Source organism: Pseudophryne corroboree, chromosome 7 (assembly GCF_028390025.1).
Source record: "Pseudophryne corroboree isolate aPseCor3 chromosome 7, aPseCor3.hap2, whole genome shotgun sequence".
In the NCBI taxonomy this organism is placed as follows: Eukaryota; Metazoa; Chordata; class Amphibia; order Anura; family Myobatrachidae; genus Pseudophryne; species Pseudophryne corroboree.
Genome location: NC_086450.1, coordinates 255,259,829 through 255,279,843, shown reverse-complemented (window position 1 = coordinate 255,279,843; position 20,015 = coordinate 255,259,829). Strand labels below are relative to the sequence as shown.

Here is a 20,015-nt window from a genome sequence, read left to right as displayed (position 1 = left end):
GGGTCATATATGTAACTGGCATCACTGGGGGCAAAAGTGTATCTGACACCACTGGGAGCATATATGTATCTGGCCCCACTGAGGGCATTTGTGTATCTGGCACCAATAGGCATATATGTATCTGGCATCGCTGGGGGCATAAGTGTATCTGGCACCACTGGGGCATATGTGTATCTGGCACCACTGGAGGCATATGTGTATCTGGCACCACTGGGGGCATATATGTATATGCCCCCAGTGGTGCACTGGGGGCATGTGTGTGATAATGCTGATTTATCCTTAGGAATGAAAGCTATACCTTAAACACACCTTAAATACACTTTAAACCTTTTACAGCAATGCAATGCAATGATAGATACACTTTAAACCTTAGCAGGGCAATGAAGACACGACACCAGATTGTAATTAAACCGCTGGGTTCCGACACCACAAGGCATTATTGCTGAAAGGGGGTTACAATACAAATAATACAATACAATATAACAGAGTAAATGGCTACATTCAATGGTACATACGTGAGTGGATAAGCTTGCGCAACCCGGTCCGGTCCTCGGTCATCTGATAGATAACTTTGTGAGTCTTGTGTCTGACTAGGCCTGCAGCAGGCTCTCTTTATACAATTCTTCCAAAAAGCAATACAATAGATACTGTAATCTCTTTGTCCACTGGACACAGGGATGCACATTTACAGTACAGGAGAGGTCATAGGTCGGTTTGAATAGGTAGGCGATGTCTTTCCCAACTGCTCTTGTGGGTGGTCTCCTCTGGATTCCCGCCGCATACATAATGTACAGTAAATACAGTTTATATCTATATTCTGCTCCTGCACCTAACTATCCGCAGGAACATGCGATCTTTCTCAAACCAACACTGGAATGTTACCCTTAAAATACCCTTCAGCTGGATACCAAACACCACCTTATAACCTTGTTCGGTCCCCTCCTATTCTGTAAAGGTGAATCCCTTTGTTCTGAAACCATTCAAACTGTTGTTACTTTCTGATGTGGTGCAGGGAGGCTATGTGTACATTGTGCACTATTTGGATTAAATATGTAATGTGTTTTGATAGCTTTCCATGCGTTCACAAACTCTACCGTAAATACCCATACCATGCGCTAATGCGCAGGACCGCGGGAGCGACCATACGCAAATTGCGGATATGTGCACGCACAGCAGAGCAAGTACGCGCACGGAGGCCATCTGTGTGTAGTTTGTACTTGGTGTGTGTATTGTAGTATTTTTCGACTTTGACAGTCCACCCTTTGGCAGTCACCAATAACTGCCACTATCTAATCACTAAAAACAGAAAAATATCTACACAATATCTACAGAAGCTTGGAGTTGTCAGAGAATTGTAGGTGGGAAATGTATGACCTAGTGCAGCGTTTTTCAACCGCTGTGCCGCGGCACACTGGTGTGCCGCCAGCGGTTATCAGATGTGCCGCCGCCGCCGCCAGGAAAGCCTTCTGCCCGCACCCAGCAGCTGCCGTCAGCACTATAAACACTGTGACGTGCCTGCTGAAGAGCTGCCTGAGCTGCCCAATAGTGATACTATACACTTACAGTATCACTATCAGGCATCGCAGGCAGCTCTTCTGTGGCCCGGCCAGTGACCCCTACGACGTGGTGTGACTCATAGGTCACATACACCATGCCGCCATCCCACCCGTGCTGCTCCGCTGAATCCCCTCCTCACTGCTCCTGCCGCTCCCACCGCTGAGGGGGAAAAAAGAACATTAAAGGTTTGGACCAGTGTTTTTTTTTTTTATTAGCCAGTGCTTTTTCAATATGGCAGACAGTGAGTGTGTGTGTGGTGGCATTACTGCAGGGGGGGTAGTGTGTGGTGGCATTACTGCAGGGGGCCAGTGTGTGGTGGCATTACTGCAGGGGGGGCAGTGTGTGGTGGCATTACTGCAAGGGGGGACAGTGTGTGCTGGCATTACTGCAGGGGGGGCAGTGTGTGGTGGCATTACTGCAGGGGGACAGTGTGTGGTGGCATTACTACAGGGGGGGCAGTGTGGCTGGCATTACTGCAGGGGGGGCAGTGTGTGGTGGCATTACTGCAGGGGGGGCAGTGTGTGCTGGCATTACTGCAGGGGGGGGCAGTGTGGCTGGCATTACTGCAGGGGGGCAGTGTGTTGTGGCATTACTGCAGGGGGGCAGTGTGTGGTGGCATTACTGCAGGGGGCCAGTGTGTGGTGGCATTACTGCAGGGGGGGCAGTGTGTGGTGGCATTACTGCAAGGGGGGACAGTGTGTGCTGGCATTACTGCAGGGGGGGCAGTGTGTGGTGGCATTACTGCAGGGGGACAGTGTGTGGTGGCATTACTACAGGGGGGGCAGTGTGGCTGGCATTACTACAGGGGGGGCAGTGTGTGGTGGCATTACTGCAGGGGGGGCAGTGTTGCTGGCATTACTGCAGGGGGGGCAGTGTGGCTGGCATTACTGCAGGGGGGCAGTGTGTTGTGGCATTACTGCAGGGGGGCAGTGTGTGGTGGCATTACTGCAGGGGGGGCAGTGTGTGCTGGCAATACTGCAGGGGGGGCAGTGTGGCTGGCATTACTGCAGGGGGGCAGTGTGTTGTGGCATTACTGCAGGGGGGGCAGTGTGTGGTGGCATTACTACAGGGGGGGCAGTGTGGCTGGCATTACTGCAGGGGGGCAGTGTGTGGTGGCATTACTGCAGGGGGGGCAGTGTGTGCTGGCATTACTGCAGGGGGGGCAGTGTGTGGTGGCATTACTGCAGGGGGACAGTGTGTGGTGGCATTACTACAGGGGGGGCAGTGTGGCTGGCATTACTGCAGGGGGGGCAGTGTGTGGTGGCATTACTGCAGGGGGACAGTGTGTGGTGGCATTACTGCAGGGGGGGCAGTGTGTGCTGGCATTACTGCAGGGGGGGCAGTGTGGCTGGCATTACTGCAGGGGGGCAGTGTGTTGTGGCATTACTGCAGGGGGGCAGTGTGTGGTGGCATTACTACAGGGGGGGCAGTGTGTTGTGGCATTACTGCAGGGGGGGCAGTGTGTGGTGGCATTACTGCAGGGGGACAGTGTGTGGTGGCATTACTGCAGGGGGGGCAGTGTGTGCTGGCATTACTGCAGGGGGGGCAGTGTGGCTGGCATTACTGCAGGGGGGCAGTGTGTTGTGGCATTACTGCAGGGGGGCAGTGTGTGGTGGCATTACTGCAGGGGGGGCAGTGTGTGCTGGCATTACTGCAGGGGGGGCAGTGTGGCTGGCATTACTGCAGGGGGGCAGTGTGTTGTGGCATTACTGCAGGGGGGGCAGTGTGTGGTGGCATTACTACAGGGGGGGGCAGTGTGGCTGGCATTACTGCAGGGGGGCAGTGTGTGGTGGCATTACTGCAGGGGGGCAGTGTGTGCTGGCATTACTGCAGGGGGGGCAGTGTGTGCTGACATTTCTGCAGGGGGGCAGTGTGTGCTGGCATTACTGCAGGGGGGGGGCAGTGTGGCTGGCATTACTGCAGGGGGGCAGTGTGTTGTGGCATTACTGCAGGGGGACAGTGTGTGGTGGCATTACTACAGGGGGGCAGTGTGTTTTAATTACTGTTGGGGACAATGGATGTGTGTTTTTCCCCTTGGGGACCAATATATGTTTGTTTTATTTCCCCTTGTGTGTGTTGTTTTTCCGTGGGGTACGGATGGTGTGCCTTGACAATTTTCAGATCTTGTTCGGTGTGCCGCGAATTGAAAAAGGTTGAAAATCACTGACCTAGTGGGATAGTAAAAGTATGTATGTATGAATCCATGTCTGAGGGGCATGTATCATCGTGCCGTATATGTTCTAATTAAGCTTCGAGGTATTGCGAAGTATACATTAAATTTTTTTCATCCCGTATCAAGGGTCTGTAAATGGGCCAACAAACACTACCGAGCTCTTTTCGGCTTCTTGTTAAAACAAATGGGGTGCACATTTAGTTGATGATACATGGAGGGGGAAACAGATGTGAGTGCTAGTATATGTGGATATCACCTGTCGACTATGTGTGCTATTAACTGGAGGTTGCAGAGGTGAAGATAAGACACATATCTAAAATACATTCATATAAACATTTTGGGTAAGGCAGATGTCCTTTCCGGATGGATGTATCTGGGCAGAGGGGGAAACAAAAGAAAAACGGGTGAAAGAAACAGGCCATGAAATTCATTTGCAATCCTTATCATAACACTGTCTCTATGGATGGGTCATAAATTAAATCTGCTGCTATAACAGCGCCCTCGCTCCTTAGACTCATCAACTTTGTACTGTGCTTGCGCCGCGTCAGAATTAGAACACACCTAAATATCAAACCAACAATTATGACGACTCCCAGAATACAAAGGAGAAACTTCCCTACACTCATAATAACAGTTTGAGCCCACTCTCCTAAACCTGAGAACCAATTTCGTGGGTTCAACCATGAGACCCAGCCGGTCAGTTCATTACTCACAGCCGCCAAGGTAAGGTTGTGTTTCCTCCTGAACTCCCACTTCAACTGCAAGATATCGTCCATCTTTTGATCGATAATCTCCGTTGGATCATCAGTACTGTTCGTAATATACGTACAGCACTTCACCCCATATTGAGTTGCCAGAGTAACAGAGTACCCACCTGTCACGGCTGTGACATAATTAAGGACCATTCTGTGCTGAATCAGTTCCTTCTTGTAAGCTTGTAACTCCCTTCCCGTTTACCTGAAGGTGTTGTCATACATCTCAGTGATATTATCTATCAAGTTCGCTAGTGCATGGATATACCTATAATTTATAATTCCTCTGGCAGTACGGGTGATGTCTAATGCAAGAAGGAATTGAATCCCGGTGGATTCGTGGATCAAATCAGAGGCTGCGTGATCTGTTCTATCTATGAGGTGTCTCTTGATGATGTGTTCATAGTGAGTATGAGTATAAGAAGCCTGAGCACTGCGGTAAACGTCTTTCATTTTATCATGGGTTATGGTCATGACCTCTGGTAGTACTCTCCCAATATAACACAATCCCTCTGAGCTCGGGGAAAGCCACTTGTACGCCTTCCTCCCACATATGACATAGGCATCATCTGGGAGAACATAGGGGACAAAATATGACATCACCATATTACAAACTTTCCAAGTAAAGAAACCAATCCCTAGTTCTCCCATCTGCTCAGTACAAGTATCGGGCTGGATGATATGAGCACAATACCCTGGCGATACTTTTCCAACCCACATGGTCTTACTTCCACGCGTATACCTATACCGAAAATACCTCCTACTGTTGGCTATTTGGCGTACAAGTTCAGAGTATATGGGTATCCTATCAGCTCTGTGTGAAAAAGTAATTGTCTGGTTATTCCACGTCACTTCCCAATTTCCCGGTTTTCGGTAATTGGAAATATTAAAACTTAATAAGGATTTGTCTACATGATACTGGTGGAGCTTCAAACTAGGGGGCCTAGAAATATTGAATTTCTTGTCCACCGGTCTCCCACCCCGTAATTCGATTACCTCATCTATTGCTAAAGGGTACGGTACTAATACTGACTTGCTCTGACCTTGAGGTACCTGTGAGCACACCCAGCATTCTGTCTGGTTTAAGACCTTACCCACTAGTGAGTGGTAATCACTCAACGGATGACGGTCCATGTCGATATTAAGGTTGGACTGACATCTCTGGATGCACCCATCCTCAACTATATTCTCACAATTCCTACAAATACAATATTCATCACTTTCACTTTAGTTACTGCATTTACTGTGCCTGATACTCCTCCTCTGCCCATCTCTCCTGCCTGTCTTAACTCTCAGTCACTTCTCTAACACTGTCCACTACGCTACTGTATTGTTTGCATATCAGTGTGTTTTACCATGGCTGGAAAAGGGTTTTAAGGCTTCACAGAAGACCTTCACCTGCACAAGGTGTGCAGAAAAAATTCACACAAAGGACAATCAGATAGTTCCCTTTTATGTAATTCTTGTGATTAGGAGCAACAAGGTTCTATTGATCACCACAGGTGCAGGATATACCAGTTTGGGCTTTGCAGCTCACTACTGTTATGTCACACCTGTCTGCAGAGCTGGAAGCCTCTTCAGCAGGTTTCCAGATCTCAGAAATCTGACCCCTCACCAGACCCAGAACTGGTCTTGGCTTGGGCCCTAGCAAGGTAATTGGAAGGGCTCACTAAGCCCATGGTCCAGTCCCCCTCTGTGATGCACGTCTCCAAAAAGGTGTTATATGAAAGAGAGAAGGTTAGCACTTCCCTTGACAAGGATGTAAAAGGTCCCAGTGGCCTTTACAACACATATACGCTTAAGGCACTGCCACCAACTTAGTTTTTAAGGCTTTTACTATCTGTTCTGTAGTCGAACGAATCACAGGACAAGGATATGGCCCCCATTAATGGGGGCGAGTTTCCACACACAGTGGAGGAACAGATCCCGAAGGCATTGTGTCCCAAGGCATTGAGTGTCGCAATCAGGAAACACCCGAATAAAATATTCCAGGTGCCCTGTCGACCTTTGTCGACATATCCTTCCATGCTGATAGCAGGAAGTTATGCAAAACTCCCCCTACAGTAGATTCCTAAGTGTTTCGTCTGTCCAAAAGGTGCGGCCAGTCCCTCTATAAAGGAGGCATCGGACCGTAAATTATAAGATTAATGTCCTTTAACACAGCAGCAGGCGTAACACTGCACTGGTAGCCAAGTCAATAGGTCCTTTGAAGCCTGGGTGAAAACACTAGCTGAGGGTCTGCGAGAAGGACCCCCAGAGTAGGTTCTTTTCTCATTTGCAGATCACAGTGAGGAGTCAGCCAGTTATCTAGGTGAGGCATCTAAGGAGGTATGTAATCTTGTTTCTAGGTCCTCCGTTGCAACAGTGGCAAGCAGATGCAGAATCAAAGAGGGAAGTGGAACCATTACCATTTACTGGCAATGTCCTGTATGGACCCGACCTGGACAAATGGATTTTCCAGGCGACTGTGGGTAAGTCTACTTTTATCCCCTCAGCTGTGCCAGCCACTCTAAGGTCTTATTCCGGACCCTCCTTTTGGGTCTCAGGAAGATTCAGAGGTAATTCCAGAGGAGGATCAGCGCTTTCTCATGGTTCCAGAGAACGTGGCAGAGCCATGGTGATCTCTTCCCTCCAGGACACCAAGTCCACCACGAAACCTAGTGCATGACGACTTTCCTCTCATCTGGGGGACCCCAGGGTGGGAGTTCGTATGCGTGGCTTCGGGATGTCTGGGCAGAATGCTGCCCAGATGCCTGGGTGCGGGACCTTATCACTCAGGGGTACAAGCTCGATTTCTGGTTCCAGCTTCCTCAGTTTTTCACCACCTGTTTGCCAACTTTAGATGACAGGCGTGTACTTATACAGGATGCTATAGTCAAACTCCTGACAGCACAAGTGTTTGTACTAGTCCCCCAACATCAGCTAAAACAGGGGTTCTACATTTTATTTGTGGTTCCGAAGCCAGACGGCTTGGTCAGACCTATTCTGAACTTGAAGTAAAAAGTGTTCCTAGTGTCCTTGGACATCGAAGACGCTTACCTTTATATACCCATCTGGCCACCTCACCAGATGTATCGGCGACTTGCCATTCGGAACTTACATCATCATTTCCAGGCCTTACCCTTCGGCCTGCCATGACACCCAGGGGGTTCATGAGGTCGTGGTGGTATTGATGACACTCCTAAGGACACATTTCCTACCTAGGGAGTGACTCACAGGCTCCTCATACGACATGGGTGGATCCTGACTCTTCCAAAGACCCATCTACAACTGACGCAGTGACTTCAGTTTCTGGGTATGATCCGGGACACGGTGAGATAGAGGATCTTCATCACTCATGACATGGTGTAAGCCATTCAGGATAGGGTTCGGTTGGTCCTACAACTCAGGTGAGTGTCGGTGCATTTATGCATGTGACTACTCGGAAGGATGGTGGTGGCCTTAGAAGCAATTCCTTACAGCCGTTTCCGCTCAAGACCTTTTCAGCTGGATCTTCTGTCTCAGTGGTCGGGATCCCACTTGTTCTGAACTCGGATATCTCTACTCGTGGTTGACCTCATCTCACCTATAGGATTGGAGGATCGGAGTGTGGGATTGGACACTCCTCACCACAGAATCTAGCCTGCGAGGGTGGGGGGCAGTGACTCAGGACACCCACTTCCAAGGCAGTTGGAATCCACAGGAAGCGACATTGCCTATAAACAAATGACAGTCAATGTTCTAGGCTCTACAGCTAGCACATCACCTGTTGCCAAACCGTCAGAGTCCAGTCGGAGTATGCCACAGCTGTGGCATACATAAACTTACAAGGAGGCACCAGAAGTCGAGCGGCTATGTGGGAGGTAAGCCACATACTTCTCTGGGTGGAGAAATAGTGGCAATATCAGCAAGATTAATTCCTGGCAGGGACAATTGGTAGGCCGACTTCCTAAGTTATCAGGACATACATCCCAGGGAGTGGGTTCTCCATCCTTAGGTGTTTCAACATCAGGTCCATCGGTAGGGCCTTCCACAGTTGACCTTATAGCGTCCAGACAAAATCATCAACTGCCACTGTATTGTTCTCGAACAAGGGGCCCGGCAGCCATAGTGGTAGATGCACTCACGACATCCTGGTGGTTCCGATTTGTCTACCTGTTTCCACTATTCCCTCTGCTTCCTCATCTTCTTCAATGCGTCATGGCAGAGAAGGCCACGCAGAGCTTGGTATTCCAGCCTTCGTCTGCTTCTGATAGATGATCCATGACTTTTACTGCTGCGAGAGGATCTGCTACAACAGGGGCCTTTCATCTATCCAGCCTTAAGGTGGCTTCGTTTGACGTCGTGGACGTTGAAAGGGCAATCCTAAGGCAAAGAGGGATTTTGGCAGCAGCCATCCCTGCTATGCTCAGGACCAGACGGAAGTTACTTCCAGCCAATACCACCACATCTGTAATGCTTAAGCATCCTGGTGTGAATGTCGTGGAATGTTTCCCACTACCTTCAAGATGCCACGGCTCCTCCTTTTTCCTGCATACAGGTTTATCAGCCAGATTACATCTAGGACGGTGCAGGTGTCTGCATTGTCCATCTCCTTCCAGAAGAAACTGGTCTTGCTTCCAGATGTTAAAACCTTTCTTCAGGGGGTTGTCTGTTTACAACCACCTTTTGTTCCTCCCACGGCTCTGTGGGACCTGGAAATTGTTCTTTCATTCTTTCAGTCCTCTCTGTTCGAACCCTTGGAGAAGGTGGAGTTGAAGTACCTATCATGGCAAATGGTACTTCTACTCACCCTGGCTTCTGCCAGAAAAGTGTCTGAGCTCTGCCCTGTTGCCCTCCATTCTTGATCTTCCAGGAAGATAGGGCCGAACTCTGCAAGGAAATGTCGTTCCTTTCAAGGGCAGTCTCTGCTTTCACATTAACAACCTCTTCTGGTACCGAGTCTTCCAGAAGACTCTCCTGCTTCGAGATCTCTGGATGTTGTCAGGGCTCACAGGCTCTATATAGACAGGACCGCTTCTCTGAGGAAATCCAGACTCTTTGTCCTGTATAATGCTGCCCGGCCTGGTTGGCCGGCATCAAATCAGACGCTTGCATGATGGATATGTCTCCATCAGACAGGCCTATGTGGATTTATCCAGGGAGCCCCCGGCTTCCATTACAGTGCATTCTACACTCTCGGTGGGTCCCCCATGGGCGTTTCCACGCGGGGTTTCTATGGATCAACTTTGGCGAGCAGCCACTGGGTCCGACCGGCATACTTTTTGTCTGTTTTACCGGTTCAACATGTTCACGGCCTCTGTTTCGCAATATAGCCGTACTGTTTTGCAGGGTTCTCAGTGCTCTCCCACCCGTGATGGGAGTTCTGGGACATCACCATTGTAAAGAGCACTCCAGTGTCCCCTAATGGATGAAGGAGAAAACAGGATTATGGTACTTACCGGTAAATCCCTTTCTCTGATTCCACAGGGGACACTGGACGCCCACTCTGCACTGTTTTTTCCTGCTATGGTTATTGTAATTGTGTTTAACTGTTTTTCAATTCTTATGACTGTTTCCTTATAATTCACACCTGTTGTGTTCATTGTGTGAACTTGTTTCACTCCTCCTCTAACGTTCCAGCTCTCCTCGGGCACGGTTTACTAAGACTGGCTTGTAGAACAGGTATAGAGGGGGAGGAGCTAGTCACACTTCTAAATTCTTAAAGTGCCAGCTCCCGGTTAGCACACACACTATACTCCATTTTAAAGAGCACTCCAGTGTCCCCTGTGGAGTCAGAGAAAGGGATTTACTGGTAAATACCAAAATCCTGTTTCCTGTTTACAATGGATTGGTTGGAGATAATAAATTTAACAAGGAAACACATACTTTTTCTCTGTTTCAGAGAGTTATATCAATACCTTTTCTGTGTTCACTAAGACCAACTCAGAAATTGTCTTCAACATAGCACCTGGTATGAACCCAGAATGGTGACTACAGATCTCTCTATTCCAGGGCCATCTTTGTGTATGGACAAACTGGGCAGCTGCCTAGGGCCCCACAATTCTAGGGGCTTTTAAACAGGTGTAGGTAGTGGTCACAGAATCAGAGTGGTGAGGCCAGCTTGGGAAACAAACATTCTCTACTTGTTTCCCAGCCTGCATCCAGACAGTGAATGGCTTGTCACACTGCTGATTGATAAGTGGCTGGAGCTATCCACCAAGCAGAGTGCTGACAGCCATTCACTGCATGGGAGCATGTGGAGTGATGGCACAGGACCACAGGAGGGGCATGTTATGATTTTTTATTAATTCTTTCCCATGAAACATTAATTGTGTGTTTGCTCCCCAGTGCATTGCATTGCCCAGGGCCTATAATTACTTTAAGATGGCCCTGTCCTATTCAATTTGTTTTTACACTTGTGGCTTATCAATTTTAGCCTTTTCAAATTGTTTAAGTGTAATTCCCCCTTCCCTCCCTTCATTTTTCTCCTTCTTGACATAGCTAGCTTAATAACATGCTATATGTTAGCTCTTTGGTCTCAGGAATGCACGACATAGCAGATAAGTGAATATAGTACACAACAGGTAAAAGTAGAATTGACAAACAAAGAATTCTAAGAATATGTGACCAGGAAACACGGTCAAAAGTCTTATCAGCATCACAGCTGACGATGATGGCCTCTTTGTTATCAAGTTGGTCAAGATGTGCACAGCTGCCACTAGCGTGCGTACATTTTGCACGAAGGTATAGCCCTTAACAAAACCATTCTGCACCGGGTGTAGGATTCGAGGGAGAATCATTTGCAGGCATTGAGCCAATAATTTAGTAAATAGTTTTAGGTCCTTCCCAGGTTTCGGGAACACTACAATCAATAAAGCTAGAGGGAGGTGGTTTCCTGGAAATTAAAGAATTAAACAAAGAGAGAAGGTTAGGAACTAAGTATTCCTGAAGCGCTTGATAATGCTCTTCCCCAAAGCTGTCTGGGCAAGGGGACTTGCCTTTTGCTAAAGATTTAATGAGAGGAGATAACTCCATATTGGTTACCGGTGCAATTAAAAATTCCCTTTCCTCAGTAGTAAGTATCGGCAAGTCAGCCTTCTGGAGAAAGTGCATGCCTTCGGTAGGGAGATCCAGGAGACCATCATCAGGTGTTTATAAAAACTTTGGAACAATTGTGGAATCTCTGACGAATCCATAATGGGGGACCCAGAGGGAAGATTCATTTGTAAAATATGGGATGGGGCAACATGGGAATGCACCAAATTGGCTAACAGCATCACTGATTTATTACACCCGTGGAAATATTTATTATGCTGAACATCGTAGGTAAATTAGGCCCTCTCCGTACACAAGGTTTCATAAGCAGGCTACGTAAGGCATCATAAGCATGCTATGTAAGCTTGCTATGTAAGATTGTCAAGCATCAGCAGAGTCAAGTAGAAGTAAGTGATCATATGCAGCAGCCAATCTTTTAATCTTTAGCTATAATACCCTATAATAGAATTCAACCTTTTACAATTCCTGGCCACATAATCCATGATCTGACCCCTGCTCACTGGCTTGGCCGCAGCCCAGAACCTGTAAATATCTTCCAAATGGTCTTTATTATCATCTGCGTAAGTGAGAAAAGCCCTTTCAGGTGACTATGAAAATTTGTAGATTTGATTAAATAGGAGGAAAACCTCCAGTTATAAGATGAGGACAACGGTTCCTTTAAAGACAAAGTAAACCACACCGGAGCGTGGTCAGACAACACTATAAGGGCAATACCCGAGTCAAGCAATCTATGCTATAAGGAGACCTAGAGTAGCCAATAATTGATTCGGGAAGAAGTACGGCGGGGGTGAGAATAAAAGATATATTCACGATGTATAACGGATGTTGGCACCTCCATGGGTCACAGAGCCACAGAGAATCAGTGGCAAACGCAGGATTTGCATTTGGGGGTTTCCAGAACTGGGCGGAGCCAATCACGGGGGTGCGGACTGAGGTGACCCAGTATATGCTGGGTCCGTAAAACTAGTGTGTCTGTGTGTGTGTGTGTATATATATATATATATATATATATATATATATACATATATCTACACATATATATATATACATATACACATATACATAGCATATTAAACATGCATACATATATATATACACACACAGTACACATATATATATATTTCTCTAACGTCCTAGTGGATGCTGGGGACTCCGTCAGGACCATGGGGAATAGCGGCTCCGCAGGAGACAGGGCACAAAAGCAAGCTTTTAGGATCACATGGTGTGTACTGGCTCCTCCCCCTATGACCCTCCTCCAAGCCTCAGTTAGGTTTTTGTGCCCGGCCGAGAAGGGTGCAATCTAGGTGGCTCTCCTAAAGAGTTACTTAGAAAAAGTTTTTAGGTTCTTTATTTTCAGTGAGTCCTGCTGGCAACAGGCTCACTGCATCGAGGGACTTAGGGGAGAGATTTTCAACTCACCTGCGTGCAGGATGGATTGGATTCTTAGGCTACTGGACATAGCTCCAGAGGGAGTCGGAACACAGGGCTCGCCCTGGGGTTCGTCCCGGAGCCGCGCCGCCGACCCCCCTTGCAGACGCTGAAGATGAAGAGGTCCGGAACCAGGCGGCAGAAGACTCTCAGTCTTCATCAGGTAGCGCACAGCACTGCAGCTGTGCGCCATTGTTGTCAGCACACTTCACACAGCGGTCACGGAGGGTGCAGGGCACTGGGGGGGGGCGCCCTGGGCAGCAATGTATAATACCTGTATGGCGAAAAATACATCACATATAGCCCTTGAGGCTATATGGATGTATTTAACCCCTGCCAGATATCTAAAACTCCGGAGAAGAAGCCCGCCGAAAAGGGGGCGGGGCCTATTCTCCTCAGCACACAGCGCCATTTTCCCTCACAGAAAGGCTGGTGGGAAGGCTCCCATGCTCTCCCCTGCACTGCACTACAGAAACAGGGTTAAAACAGAGAGGGGGGGCACTGATTTGGCGATATGTATATATATTAAAATGCTATAAGGGAGGAACACTTATATAAAGGTTGTCCCTGGATAATTATAGCGTTTTGGTGTGTGCTGGCAAACTCTCCCTCTGTCTCCCCAAAAGGGCTAGTGGGTCCTGTCCTCTATCAGAGCATTCCCTATGTGTGTGCTGTATGTCGGTACGTGTGTGTCGGCATGTATGAGGAAAATATTGGTGAGGAGGCGGAGCAAATTGCCTGTAATGGTGATGTCACTCTCTAGGGAGTCGACACCGGAATGGATGGCTTATTTATGGAAATTACGTGACAATGTCAACACGCTGCAAGCCGGTTGACGACATGAGAGGGCCGGCGAACAAATTAGTATCTGTCCAGGCGTCTCAAACACCGTCAGGGGCTGTAAAATGCCCATTTACCTCAGTCGGTCGACACAGACCCAGACAGGGACACTGATTTCAGTGTCGACGGTGAAGAAACAAACGTATTTTCTTTTAGGGCCACACGTTAAGGGCAATGAAGGAGGTGTTACATATTTCTGATACTCCAAGTACCACAAAAAAGGGTATTATGTGTGAGGTGAAAAAACTACCTGTAGTTTTCCTGAATCAGATAAATTAAATGAAGTGTGTGATGATGCGTGGGTTTCCCCCGATAGAAAATTATTGGCGGTATACCCTTTCCCGCCAGAAGTTAAGGCGCGGTGGGAAACACCCCTCAGGGTGGATAAGGCGCTCACACGCTTATCAGAACAAGTGGCGGTACCATCTACGGATAGGGCCGTACTTAAGGAGCCAGCTGATAGGAGGCTGAAAAATATCCTAAAAAGTATACACACACATGCTGGTGTTATACTGCGACCAGCGATCGCCTCAGCCTGGATGTGCAGAGCTGAGGTGGCTTGGTCGGATTCCCTGACTAAAAATATTGATACCTTTGACAGGGACAGTATTTTATTGACTATAGAGCATTTAAAGGATGCATTTCTATATATGCGAGATGCGCAGAGGGATATTTGCACTCTGGCATCAAGAGTAAATGCGATGTCCATATCTGCAAGAAGATGTTTATGGACACGACAGTGGTCAGGTGATGCAGATTCCAAACGGCACAAAGATGTATTGCCGTATAAAGGGGAGGAGTTATTTGGGGTCGGTCCATGGGACCTGGTGGCCAGGGCAACTGCTGGAAAATCCACCGTTTTTTACCCTAAGTCACATCTCTGCAGAAAAAGACACCGTCTTTTCAGCCTCAGTCCTTTCGTCCCTATAAGAGTCATATCTGCCCAGGGATAGAGGAAAGGGAAGAAGACTGCAGCAGGCAGCCCATTCCCAGGAACAGAAGCCCTCCACCGCTTCTACCAAGTTCTCAGCATGACGCTGGGACCGTACAGGACCCCTGGATCCTACAAGTAGTATCCAAGGGGTACAGATTGGAATGTCGAGAGGTTTCCCCCCTCGCAGGTTCCTGTAGTCTGCTGTACCAATGTCTCCCTCCGACAGGGAGGCAGTATTGAAAACAATTCACAAGCTGTATTCCCAGCAGGTGATAATAAATTTACCCCTCCGACAACAAGGAAAGGGGTATTACTCCACACTATATGGTGGTACTGAAGGCTAGGTGAGACCTATTCTAAATCTGAAAAATTTGAACACTTACAAGGGTTCAAATCCAGATGGAGTCACTCAGAGCAGTGATAGCAAAGAACAAGGGGACTATATGGTGTCCCGGGACATCAGGGATGCTTACCTCCATGTCCCAAAATTTGCCTTTTCTCACCAAGGGTACCTCAGGTTCGTGGTACAGAACTGTCACTATCAGTTTCAAGACGATGCCGTTGGATTGTCCAAGGCACCCCGGGTCCTTACCAAGGTAATGACCGAAAGGAGGATTCGTCTTCAAAGAAAATGGACGACCTCCTGATAAGAACAAGGTCCAGAGAACAGTTGGAGGTCGGAGTAGCACTATCTCAAGTAGTTCTACGACAGCACGGGTGGATTCTAAATATTCCAAAACCGCAGTTGTTCCGACGACACGTCTGCTGGTCCTAGGGATGATTCTGGACACAGTCCAGAAAAAGGTGTTTCTCCCAGAGGAGAAAGCCAGGGAGTTATCCGAGCTAATCGGGATCCTCCTAAAACTAGGAAAAGTGTCAGTGCATCATTGCACAAGAGTCCTGGTAAAAATGGTGGCTTATTACAAAGCGCTTCCATTCGGCAGATTTCACGCAAGAACTCTTCAGTGGGATCTGCTGGACAAATGGTCCGGATCGCATCTTCAGATGCATCAGCGGATAACCCTATATCCAAGGACAAGGGTGTCTCTCCTGTGGTGATTACAGAGTGCTCATCTTCTAGAGGGCCGCAGATTCGGCATTCAGGATGGATGCTCGTGACCACGGAGGCCAGCCTGAGAGGCTGGGGAGCAGTCACACAAGGAGTGTGATCAAGTCTGGAGAATTCTCTCCACATAAATATACTGGAGCTAAGAGCAAATTTATAATGCTCTAAGCTTAGCAAGACCTCTGCTTCAAGGTCAGCCGGTATTGATCCAGTGGGATAACATCACGGCAGTCGCCCACGTAAACAGAAAGGGCGGCACAAGAAGCAGGAGGGCAGTGGCAAAACTGCAAGGATTTTTCGCTAGGCGGAAAATCATGTGATAGCACTGTCAGCAGTGTTCATTCCGGGAGTGGACGACTGGGAAGCAGACTTCCTCAGCAGGCACGACCTCCACCCGGGAGAGTGGGAACTTCATCGGGAAGTTTTCCGCATGATTGTGAACCGTTGGGAAAGACCAAAGGTGGACATGATGGCGTCCCGCCCGAACAAAAAAATGGGACAGGTATTGCGCCAGGTCACGAGACCTTCAGGCGATAGCTGTGGACGTCCTGGTAACACCGTGGGTGTAACAGTCGGTGTATGTGTTCCCTTCTCTGCTTCTCATAACCAAGGTATTGAGAATTATAAGACATAGAGGAGTAAGAACTATACTCGTGGCTCCGGATTGGCCAAGAGGGACTTGGTAACCGGAACTTCAAGAGATGCTCACAGAGGACTAATGGCCTCGGGAGCTAAGAAGGGATTTGCTTTCAGCAAGTACCATGTCTGTTCCAAGAGGAACCGTGGCATCGGCCTTTAAGAAAGGACCTGCTCCAGCAGGGACCTTGTCTGTTCCAAGACTTACCGCGACTGCGTTTGACGGCATGGCGGTTTGAACGCCGGATCCTAAGGGAAAAGGCATTCCGGAAGAGGTCATACCTACCCTGGTCAAAGCCAGGAAGGAGGTGACCGCACAACGTTATCACCACATGTGGTAAAAATATGTTGCGTGGGTGAGGCCAGGAAGGCCCCACAAAAAAATTTCAACTAGGTCGATTTCTGCACTTCCTGCAAACAGGAGTGTCTATGAGCCTCAAATTGGGGTCCATTAAGGTTCAAGTTTCGGCCCTATAGATTTTCTTCCAGAAAGAATTGGCTTCAGTTCCTGAAGTCCAGACGTTTGTCAAGGGAGTATTGCATATACAGCCCTTGTGTGCCTCCAGTGGCACCGTGGGATCTCAACTAGTGTTGGGATTCCTCAAATCATATTGGTTTGAACCACTCAAATCTGTGGATTTGAAATATCTCACATGGAAAGTGACCATGCTGTTGGCCCTGGCCTCGGCCAGGCGATTGTCAAAATTGGCGGCTTTGTCTTACAAAAGCCCATATTTGATTTTCCATTCGGACAGGGCAGAACTGCGGACTCGTCCCCAGTTTCTTCCTAAGGTGGTGTCAGCGTTTCACCTGAAACAACCTATTGTGGTGCCTGCGGCTACTAGGGACTTGGAGGACTCCAAGTTGCTAGACGTTGTCAGGGCCCTGAAAATATATATATATATATATAATTCCAGGACGGCTGGAGTCAGAAAGTCTGACTTGCTGTTTATATTGTAGGCACCCAAAAAGCTGGGTGCTCCTGCTTCTAAGCAGACTATTGCTCGTTGGATTTGTAGTACAATTCAGCTTGCACATTCTGTGGCAGGCCTGCCACAGCCAAAATCTGTAAATGCCCATTCCACAAGGAAGGTGGGCTCATCTTGGGCGGCTGCCCGAGGGGTCTCGGCTTTACAACTTTGCCGAGCAGCTACTTGGTCAGGGGCAAACACGTTTGCTAAATTCTACAAATTTGATACCCTGGCTGAGGAGGACCTGGAGTTCTCTCATTCGGTGCTGCAGAGTCATCCGCACTCTCCCGCCCGTTTGGGAGCTTTGGTATAATCCCCATGGTCCTGACGGAGTCCCCAGCATCCACTAGGACGTTAGAGAAAATAAGATTTTACTTACCGATAAATCTATTTCTCATAGTCCGTAGTGGATGCTGGGCGCCCATCCCAAGTGCGGATTGTCTGCATTACTTGTACATAGTTATTGTTACAAAAAAATCGGGTTATTATTGTTGTGAGCCATCTTTTTTAGAGGCTACTTCATTGTTATCATACTGTTAACTGGGTTCAAATCACAAGTTGTACGGTGTGATTGGTGTGGCTGGTATGAGTCTTACCCGGGATTCAAGATCCTTCCTTATTGTGTACGCTCGTCCGGGCACAGTACCTAACTGAGGCTTGGAGGAGGGTCATAGGGGGAGGAGCCAGTACACACCATGTGATCCTAAAAGCTTGCTTTTGTGCCCTGTCTCCTGCGGAGCCGCTATTCCCCATGGTCCTGACGGAGTCCCCAGCATCCACTACGGACTATGAGAAATAGATTTATCGGTAAGTAAAATCTTATTATATATATCATGTGTGTGTGTGTGTGTATGTGTGTGTGTGTGTGTGTTTATATGTATGTATGTATATACATGTGTATATATGTATGCACATGGATATATATGTACTATAATTAAAATAAAGTAAACCTTTATTGCACTTACAAGTGCCACCAGGAAGACAGCAGGCTGCAGAGGACGCTAGACAGCCATTAATAATACTCATGCAGGTAAAAAAAAAAAAATTTTTTTTTTTTTTTTTTTTTTTTTTTTAGTGGAGGGGGGTTTCTGGGTGCTCGCAAACCCCCCCTAGGTGCGCCACTGAGAATCAACAGTAAAGTTAGAGGAGACATAAATATCCTACCTCCATCCCCACCCGAGCCAGATGACCTGTCTAAACCTACAGACAAAACACAGTTAAATTCACCCCCCTGTATTGAGTCTCCTTCCACCCCAAGACTGCAGCTTCACATATAAAGCAGTGAAAAAAATGCTTTGTTCGGGCCTGTAGGGGCATATAACGCAGCTAGAGTATATGGAGAACCAAAAAAAAGTTTTATAAATAGGAAATGGCCTTCTGGATCCAACCACATATCTTTAATGGCAGAGGGCAAATGCTTGCAGAAAAGGATCAAAACAACTGTACGGTTGGCAGCAAAGGAGGCTGCTTTAAATTTGCCTATCCAAGAATCCCTAGGTACATTGGGATATTTTACATCACAGCGGGTTTCCTGTAACTATATCTGGTTTACATAGTTTCAAATGTGTTAAGATTTTACATCTTTCAAGTGGGGAGTTTAGGCCCTCAACATTTCATGAAACAAATTTCAATGAGTATATTGTACCCTTGAGGAGTTAGCAAGCGCAGTGGACATTTTACCTAACACCTATCCTAAGCCATAGAGCAGTGAATGAAACTAATCATAGTAATCTCCAACCAGTCCCAGCTAGAGGGGATGGGAGAGAAAGCAGAAACCTAAGTTGCCATGCCATACCTGTGGACAAAAGAATTAGCACAATAGCAAAAAAAAAAACAAAGAAGCACAAAAACATTTTAAATGTTTTGTGAACCCAGGACGGCAATTTTAAGTATCGCCTTAGGCAAAGATAAACACATAAATACCCGATAAGACGGTCAGGGAAAGCAAAGTAAGTGGGAGAGAGAAAAACAAAAAAGTAGGAACACTTGACCAAATTACAGTAGACAGAGCATCCGTGTTTGACAATGGGTACCGAAAAACTAGGATCTCAGCATGTGACACACAGCAGAACCAATCAATATACAATCCGCGGGGTGCTTAACCATAATTAGTGGGAACCAGCATGGGTTTGTGATCGATAGGTCATGTCAAACTAACTTAAGTAGCTTCTATGAAGAAGTGACTTCAAACTTAAACATGGGAAATTCTGTGGATGTGGTCTGTTTAGATTTTGCGAAAGCCTTTGACACAGTGCCTCACATGAGGTTGATTATTAAATTAAGAGAGCTTGTACTTGGGGACAGCATTTGTACTTGGGTCAAAAACTGGTTGGAAAATAGGGGACAGCGAGTGGTGGTCAATGGAACATTTTCAAGCTGGACTAAAGTATTAAGGGGTAATTCAGACCTGATCGCTCGCTAGCGTTTTTTGCAGCGATGCGATCTGGTCAGAACTGCGCATGTGTATGCCCTGCAATGCGCAGGCGCATTGCACAGGTACAAAGCGGATTGTTGCTGTGCGATGGGTTTTACGAAGAATCCATTCACACAGTCGATCGCAATGAGATTGACAGGAAGAAGGCGTTTGTGGGTGGAAAATGACCGTTTTCTGGGAGTGATTGGAAAAATGCAGGTGTGTACA

At 47.5% G+C, this 20,015-nt stretch overlaps 1 protein-coding gene and 1 non-coding gene across 4 annotated transcripts in view; both read left to right on the top strand.

Moving 5' to 3' along the window:
- PGAP1 (post-GPI attachment to proteins inositol deacylase 1) overlaps positions 1 to 20,015 on the top strand; it is a 1,346,394-nt gene that overhangs the window by 1,166,190 nt on the left and 160,189 nt on the right. The gene's annotated exons all lie outside the window — the stretch shown is intronic.
- On the top strand, positions 6,199 to 6,322 carry LOC134946977 (U6atac minor spliceosomal RNA). Its single transcript, XR_010182513.1, has one exon. It is a non-coding gene; the product is annotated as a U6atac minor spliceosomal RNA (small nuclear RNA).